The sequence below is a fragment of the Pelmatolapia mariae genome, linkage group LG10_11, assembly GCF_036321145.2.
Source record: "Pelmatolapia mariae isolate MD_Pm_ZW linkage group LG10_11, Pm_UMD_F_2, whole genome shotgun sequence".
NCBI lineage: Eukaryota > Metazoa > Chordata > Actinopteri > Cichliformes > Cichlidae > Pelmatolapia > Pelmatolapia mariae.
Genome location: NC_086236.1, coordinates 57805378 through 57814656, shown reverse-complemented (window position 1 = coordinate 57814656; position 9279 = coordinate 57805378).

Here is a 9279-nt window from a genome sequence, read left to right as displayed (position 1 = left end):
ATATGAAATTGCTTGTGCTTGCATGGCACAAAGACTGGAAACAGGAGAAATAGTGAGGCTGGCTTTGCTTAAAGAAACAAAATCAGCTTACCAGTACTGCATAAAAAGCTGAAATGTATTGCACGTTGTGGTTTTATGTGACCACCACTAGAACTATTTCTTGGGCAGGTGTAGCCTTGTAGCTTCCTGCAGTGTAGTCATTACAGGAAGTAACAGGGAGGCACATATAGCTGAGGCCTTCTTGAACAAGATGTGACACAGTGAACCATTAGAGTTGTGGGAAGTGGGTTTTTTCACCAGATGGGGTAACGTACATTCATGTTTACTACAGACATGTGAGTGGTAGTGGTCTTCTTTAACTCTCAGCACAATTGATACGTAGAGACTATTAACATAAAAAACTATATGAATGGGAAGATTGTTAATGTAAGCACTCTGATTCAGTGAGTCTAATACATAATGCACAGCATTTATCTAAAGGTTACAAACATTACCAGCATTTCCATAAGCTGCTGATCACTGAAGCAGGATCCTCTAGATGTGAAAAAAAAAAATGAAGCCAATACAAAGTGGTAAAAACTGCAGCTCCTCAAATGAGGCTTAATCTGAAAGTGAGTCAATTTCACCATGTTTTTACATGTTTACAGCATGGTACAAAAAGGGTTTTGGTGCCCGTCCCCTGAGGAAACAATAACACAAACAAAGTATGTGTGGTAATTTGGGTGCAAGTCTCACTACGGCCAAAAACAACGTCCCAACATTTACTGTTAATAAATTTAGGGCCGGTGCAATTTTTGCAGTACCTAAAACTATTTACTGAACCTTTTTATGCTTAAATTTGTAGGTGTAGTAGAACAAGGGAGTAACAGTTGACAGACTTATAGCCACAAACATAAAGGCTCAACTCATCTCAGTGACAGCAACATATAAAGAGGACACACAATGGGCTGTAGGACCCAGAAATTCCCCTCCTAAACTAATGAAATAACAAAACTGGATTATCAAATAAAGCCACAAAAAACTGACTGCCTTTCAGGCTCAATCCTGAAAGGAAATAAAAATCAAAATACTCATGAAAAAAAACCCCAATGATCTGAGGATGCTGGAGAGCTGCACGGTCTGGTCACAAGCTTTTTCTAGTCTGGGGCAGTACAATCAGCTGAGAAAGAGAAAGGAGAGAAAAGAAGGAAAGAGGACACAAACACAAGAGGAAGGAACATAACCGATTTAAAGGAAAGGAGAATCCATAATTTTAACATTCAGTTTAACCATGTATGTTGAAAACTTATGCCTCCTTTCCTTCGAAACTGCAATTCTACCCCCTTGTTCTGTTGTACCTCCTGGTATTTTTAGGTACTTAAAAATTACATCTGAAACTTAAAGAATTATATAGCAAATATTTGGAAATTATATCCCAAGTCACAGATTGTATTAAGAAGTGCTACCTTCACTTTCTGTTAACATTTCTGTGACTAAGCCGGAAGAACTAAATGCTCACTTGTCCAGCTGGTTTAATTCAAAATGCAAAGTAGAGATTTACAGGCAATTTGGCAGGCAAGAGAAAAGAATTAGGAATTGAGAACACAGCATGAGCATGTGAGAGAATCTGGCAGAAAACAATAGCAAGATGGCAGGTATAAATACAACATGGCTGATTGAGAAATTGGGAATAAGTGACGTGGGTGTGTGTCAGGTGACTGGGAACAGAAGGAAGGCGCTGGAGAGCTAGTGGGTGGATAGGGTAAAGGAAGGAGTGGAAGAATAAAAACAAAAGCAGGGCAAAGATAAGGACTGCGACAGTTCTGCATTTTGAAAGGTGGGCTTTATTGCTTAGACATTAAATTTTCATTGGTGATAAGAAACACACATTTATTATATCTGAATTTTCCCTCTTTAATCAAAAGTAGCACACTGAAAAATTAAATCACAAGTAAAAGTTCTGCTGTAAAAGGTTTTGCTTGAGAAACCATATAAAGATATTAAATATATAAACAGAAAAGTGTATTTACTGTGTAAAAAATCATTATACCAAATGCCTCTATAATATGCATTTTTTATGACTGAATCAGTCTTATGCTTGCATCAATGTATAGCCATCATTTTAATGGCATAGCTACACTGTAAAATATAACTTGTTGTTTCAACTTAAAAATATGAGGTAAAGGGCTGCCTTAAAATTTTAAGTTAAGTCAAGAAATAGAGTTTGTTCTTATAACACAACCAATTGTTATCTTAATGAAAAATCACATGTTGTCTAAACTTTCATCTTAGTTTAGTTGACTGAGATTTATTAGTCAGTTCAACTCCTTTAATTGTCATCTTTACTTGGGAAAACCCTTTCAGCTAAATTAAAATAATCTATTGTTTAAACTCTTGTCCTAGTTCAGTTGACTTGGGTTTTTAGTTAATTCAAATACTTTAGTAGTTCTTTTAACTTAGGAATCTATTTTAGCTTAACTAACATAATCTGTTAGCTAAGTTGATTTAAGTTTATTAATTAACTGAGCTCCTTAAGGTAGCTGAGTGAACTTGTAAATCAGTTTCATTTTAATTATCAGAGTTGATTGACTGGATGTAAAGAAAAATGTGTATTAAACATCTTAAGTTTTGTTTTGTTTTTTTTTGGCTTTCTAACATCCATTTCAGCAAAACTACCTGTTAGGTTTATCTTAGATCTCAGGTTTAAATATCTACATTCCTTTAAATTAATTTTCTGTTGTTTACAGAAAAAAAATAAAACCCCACAGATTCCATTAAAGTCTATCTGATCATTTCATACAGAAAGTTTGTTTTAAGAACATGACAAGACAATTACTCATGAGCACCCAACATTCACCATTTATTGTGCCATCTTAGTCATCTGAGAAACAGAAAAATCAGTGACGTAGCTCATCAGGCTCACAATCCATCAAAACTCAAAGGCTGCTCCCTGTGAAACAATAAATTTGAACTTGGTCTTGAGCCCAGTTTGGGTGAAGATGAAATTCTGACCAATACTCTAGGAGCAGTAGTGATTCTTGTGAAGTAACAACATAAAGTCTGCATTAATGTAATGTATCAACGGGACACTTGCTATTTTAGAAAAGTTATTCTTTACATTTACAAAATTTTTAAACTTCATTGTGCTCAGTCACACCTGTTAGCATAAAACTTGAAATATTAAAATAGTACAAAACCTTTGATAAGTGACAGTAAAGATCAGTTTATAACAACTAAGACATCAAACTCTTGTATTTGTCTTCGTTTACAATTGCAACAAATTCCACAGAACCAATATCTCTGAAAATGACTGCATGCTTCTGAAACATTTGATAATATGAATATTTCAGAAACATTAGTTTCAGTCTGCTCAATTGCAAAACAAAGGAAAAACTACTGACTTGCATGAGATAAGCATCTGCAAAGTCCAGCATTATATTGTTGTTCACATAAGTTTCTTAAACCATGAACAAATGAGTAATTGTCTAATCTGGAATGTAAAGTGTAGTCATTTAGTGACATACAAAAGTGAGAATGAGAACTTGCAAGAATAAAAAAACAAACAGTAAAATAAAAACTGTCCTTAACACTAAGGATCATACAATTACAGTTCTGCATGGCTTTCTGCAAGAGTCTGTTTCTTAGACCATGCACTAGTGAGATGCACTGCCTTCCACCAATGTTCATTAGGATGTTCTGAATGACTTCAAAGATGTCCTTAAGTTCCTTTGGATAGTGTATGTTGAGGGCAAAAAGAAGGCCCATCAGCATGGAAATGGCACTTGAGACATCCCTCAGATTAGACAGGATTACTGCTGCCTCAAGGACAACCAACACATCGATGTCTTCTTCTTTCACCATCGCAATGCCAACTTTCATCCTCTTAGAAAACGTGTCTTCAATACCTGTCGGCTATAAAAGGGTTCAAAGACAAAAAAAAAAAAAAAATTACACAATTACAATTACACAATATCCCGTGTGCTTAACAATTCATGTCTTTCCAAAGAAGAGCCATACTGATGCTTTGGATGATGGTGATTGGCTTTGGGTAACACTTATTAGTTGTTAAAGTTTTTTCAGAATGAGATATGCACCCCCATGTTACAAATCCATTTCTTGCTTTAAACAAAGACCATGTTCATAAATAACTGAGCATGTCTTCAATTGCAGAATTCAAACAAAATTTTCAATTTAAATGGTAAATGGCCTGTATTTGTATAGTGCTTTACTAGTCCCCTAAGGACTCCAAAGTGCTTTACACATTCAGTCATTCACACACATGGGTGGATGACTGAATCGTGACTCAAGAGTTGACAGTTCGTCTTATAATTGGAAGGTTGCCGGTTCGAGCCCTGGCTCCGACAGTTTCAGTCGTTGTGTCCTTGGGCAAGACACTTCACCTGTTGCCTACTGGTGGTGGTCAGAAGGCCCGGTGGTGCCAGTGTCCGGCAGCCTCGCCTCTGTCAGTGCGCCCCAGGGTGGCTGTGGCTACAATGTAGCTTGCCATCACCAGTGTGTGAATTTAAATCTACTTATGCTAAATATTGGCTGTGCTCTAAACCAAATCTGGCTGAGAATACATGAAATGTGCAAACTGCAGCTACACTACAGGATCAGATTATGGCTCCATAGACAATGCTTCTTTAATCAGTTTATTGATTAAAGTTTATTTTTTCCCCCTATATTAACAGCATGAAAAAAGAGCATATAGACATGGCTGAACAGGTTGCATAATTGGCACTGAATATCAACATCCACCTTTACCCAGCTGCCCAATGACTCTCGGCCAGTAACCTTTAATTGCTTACCCAGTCTACACAGTCTCTTTTCCAGGGTCCAGGACATTTCACCAAAGTATTGCCCCCCACAGCTGTAGCAGCCACTGCAGCCCCTTAAATATCCTAATATCTCTGCCATTACAATATACAATGTGAGAAATCAAACGTAAAGCTGAAGTGAACAGTACAGCAGCGAAATGTCAAAGACCCTGGTGAAGACATGAATAAACACAAGACACTAATAATATCAATGCTAGCTTGCCAGTTAGTTTCTCTGAAACCCAGACCAAATCCGGTGTCAAAGATCTTGTAATAATACATTTGGTGAGGAAAAAGTACACATGTACTTTTTAATTTAAAATCCACTGTGGTGCTGTCATTATTAAATTTACTAAAAGAAACAATGCTAACCTTCACAGTCTTGAAAGTGTGTGAGGGATCTTCCTTTAGAAAATGAGGTCCTCTGTCCTCTTCCTTTGTGTAGGGCTCTGGTCAAAGAAGTCAAAAAGAAAACAAAAACACTTTTTAAACAGTGTTTATGAAGCATGTAGACAGCTCCAAATTCACAGCTTTTTGATGCATAATTCCATCAATATATGATTATCATTGGAGATTTTGAATCAGGCTTATCAGGACATTCAAGTAGAATATGATATCCAACCTACCACCAATATACATAGATTCTGTAAAAGTTACCACACTAAATGTCCAGTTGTGAAATATGATGACAGACTTTACTTATCAGCTTTCTTTCAATGAGTTCATCAGTTGAACTGGATAACCTAAAACTTAAACAAAGGATTAGATTTCGCAGTTGAACACTTACATCATCTCCGAAGCATCTTATGAGCCTAGTTAGCCTTTCTATGCCGCTCTTGATTTTGTACAGCTCCACGAACCTCTCCATAATGGTCAAGCACAGCAAAAAGGAACCCTTTCAGGTCAACAGATGTAAGACGGGCAAATTCTGCTTCAACCTGAGCAATAGAAGAAGAGGGGTGGAGAGTACAGGCAGAATTAAAAAAAGATTCTTTGAGACCCAAATTTAAGCAAACAGTCATCTGAGGCCCATTAGAGAAAACACAAACACACAAAAGCAAACAAACAAAAAGATGCACTTTACCTGCCGTTCAGCAAACAAGGAAGTTCAGAGAACAATAAGCTCTGTCTTGAAATCTTTTAAAGTAGAATGATTGTGAAAATGACTTATGTGATGTAAAACTTTAGTAAACGTGCGATTAAAAGAACACTGAGTAAAAGGACAAGTAACAGTTTCCTTATTCCTCAGATGTTTACCTTGATGAGCAATACTGTTTTAGTCCAACTGCCTCATTAAAGTTACACAACAGGCTTTTTACATTAAAGCCAGCAAGTCCATTACATACTCCCTTTTTAGATCTGAAATACTGTGCAGATTCTGTGTATATGTAGTGGACAGCAATTTACCCCAAAGAGCGCAAAGTTTGCAAGTCCACCTCATTTAAATGACAAAGTCAAATGTGATCACCTAGACCTGTGAAAATAAATTAATGACAAACTTGCAGTTATGGATGTTATTACAACCACAAGAACCTAAACAGTCTGCTCCATTGCTTTTGTTAATGAATCATTTGTTGGTAACACGTCTGAATATTTAGTTTATGCCACCTGCATGTGATCATCAATAGTGCCATATTACTTCTTAAGAAGTACCCTGACACTACAATCTTTATATCATTTGTTCTACAGAGCTATTAAATTACAATATAATCTGAGGTGTTTCCAGTATGACAAAATGCACAAATTGTAACTTACCATTTGACTCCACTGACAAAAATAAATCCCCAGCATCAAGTTTGGCTTCACAGACCTAAAATAAGTAAAATAAAAATATATGTTATAATTATATTGTTTTCGCCATTTATTCATGTTTGCTAATTTTCTGACATATAAACAATGTTAGTTTTGTTACAATACAGAGAATGCAGTTTAATTAAAAGGTAAATTATGCAAAAAAAAAAAAAACTTCTGCAGTATACCATGCCAAAAATCAGTGTCTCTGATGCCAATTATTTTATCACTACAGCTCGTTTAGTATGGAAACTCACACAATCTAGTCATACTGATCACAAGAGTTCAAAAATAAGTCAAAATAGTGAACTGTTGTTAAGCATAAAGCATTTCAGGGTAACAAATAACTGCACAATATAATTAAAGCAAAAAATAAGCACACTGGAGGACTATCTGATAAAAACTAATATAATGCTGGTTTGTAGACCATATTTTGTCTCTGTCCTCAGTGCACTCTTGCAGCTTAGCATGCAGCAGTTAATAACACCTTAAGTGATTACATAGGGATAAACAGATGACAACAAGCATCGGAGTCCTGCCAAAAAGGTCTTTTTGAACCCAGCCAGTTATTGGAAATATTGCCAAAATGAATTAATTATTAATAAAGCTTATTTCATATTGTCTCTGTACTTGAAAGGAATTTACAAGTACAGAGACAATATGAAATAAGCTTTATTAATTAGCTGAGTTAGCTTGCTAATATCGCAACAGTGGTTGAGTGCACAACCTTAAAGCTAGCGGCACAATACTTGTGATTTGCTCAGCGCCACATTAAACCCATAAAAAAGGCCATATGTCAGTTTATTAGGTCAAGTTTGGTCATGACACACAAGCTGGACCTTGTCGGCTAAAGTTACATTAGCTAAAGCAAACATTTCGGTAAAAGAGAAAAACACACGTCATGCCATAAATTCAAAACATGTTCCAACTTTTGTAGCTCTCTTTCCTTATAGTTATAACCAATGTTACTCACCTTGAAAGCATATTCCAAAGAAGACGATTAGAAAACGTCCAAGTAAAGTGAGCATGTCGTTAACCGCCAATTCCCCATGATGCACCTCGGTAGCAGTCACGTGAGGCAGTTTTGAATCCTGCTGTGCTCAACTTACCCGCATTGTCAAGTTCACATAAGTTTCTGATTTAGCTGGACATGAGTTTTCAAGTTAGCTTTTTTGGTGTAATTGGGACGTTTTTAACTTGTAATTCTATGTTATAACAACAACTTCAGTCATCTATCGTCAAACTGATATAGAATAATATGTTGAAATAACAAACAGCTAGAATTACATTTTACAGTGTAGGGGAAGAAAGCAATTTCAAGTAGTTCATACACCAATGGGCAGTTTAATGAATTACAACTCATCATATTTTTAAATATTTACAGATATTTTTGTCTAACGAGTTTCTCCACTGTCACACAAAAACAGAGCAGACCTGCTAAAACATTTTAAAGGAGTGTCATGGAGTGCAAGTAGGAAAGGAAGGAGGGAAGAAGGAGGAGGTATAAATTGTGTAACATGTAAATAAAAACAGAATGCAATGATGTGAAAATCTCACAAACCCAAAGAAAACATATCAAATGTTTGAACCGAGATACTTCAATCGTTAACGAAAAAACATTATATCATTTTTAATTTTGATGACTAGGAACCACTGAGTGAGAATGCAGTTCGCTGTACCGGCCACAAACGCACATTAAAGCTCTGTCAACGAAACAAGAAGCCACGTGAACGTGAACCACAAACACTCGTCTGGTCCCAAGCTCATTTAAAATGGACTGAGGCAAAGTGGAAAGCTGTGGTGTGGTCAGAAAATCTAAATTTTAAATTCCTTTTAGAAAATATGAATGCCGTGTCCTCTGAACTAAAGAGAAGAGGGACCATCCAGCAGCACTTAGTTCAAAAGGCTGCATATTGCTGGTATGGGGGTGCATTAGTGCCTATGGAACTGGGAGCTTGGATCATAGCGCTCATCCCAGCAAATCAGTAATAAACTGCACACTCCATACACCAATTTAAAACATTTGGCATGTCATGAAGCAAACAAACAAAAAAACCACACAACAAAGATTGCTGAGAATCCTAAATTCCTCTCCCAAAAAATCCAGCACCTGGTCTCCTCAGTTCCCAGATGTTTACTGATGTTGTTTGGAGAAGAGGGGATGCTACATAGTGGTAAACATGGCCCTGTCGCAAATCTTTTGAGATGTATTGCTGCCATCACATTCAAAATGAGCTAAGATATAGTAAAATCTCAGATTAAACACTTGACATATTTCCTATCTTCTTTTGTTAATAAAATATGGGTTTATGAGATTTGAAAATCGTTGCCTTCTGGGGTTTTTGTGTGTTTTTTTTTTACACGCAGTGTGCCAGCTATTTGGACTTGGGGTTGCAAAATACACAAGTAAAGCTAAAAAATGGAACAAAGGAAATGTTCTGCAAACATTTCCTTTTCTGAAAGATAAACCCACTCTGGCCGAACTACAAAGCCACTGAATGAAAGGAAATGGAGAAGCCGATTTTTCTCTCTGTCCAAATAATGAACCTGTTGTTGACTGCATTTACAGTGGCTTGCAAAAGTATTCGGCCCCCTTGAACTTTTCCACATTTTGTCACATTACAGCCACAAACATGAATCAATTTTATTGGAATTCCACGTGAAAGACCAATACAAAGTGGTGTACACGTGA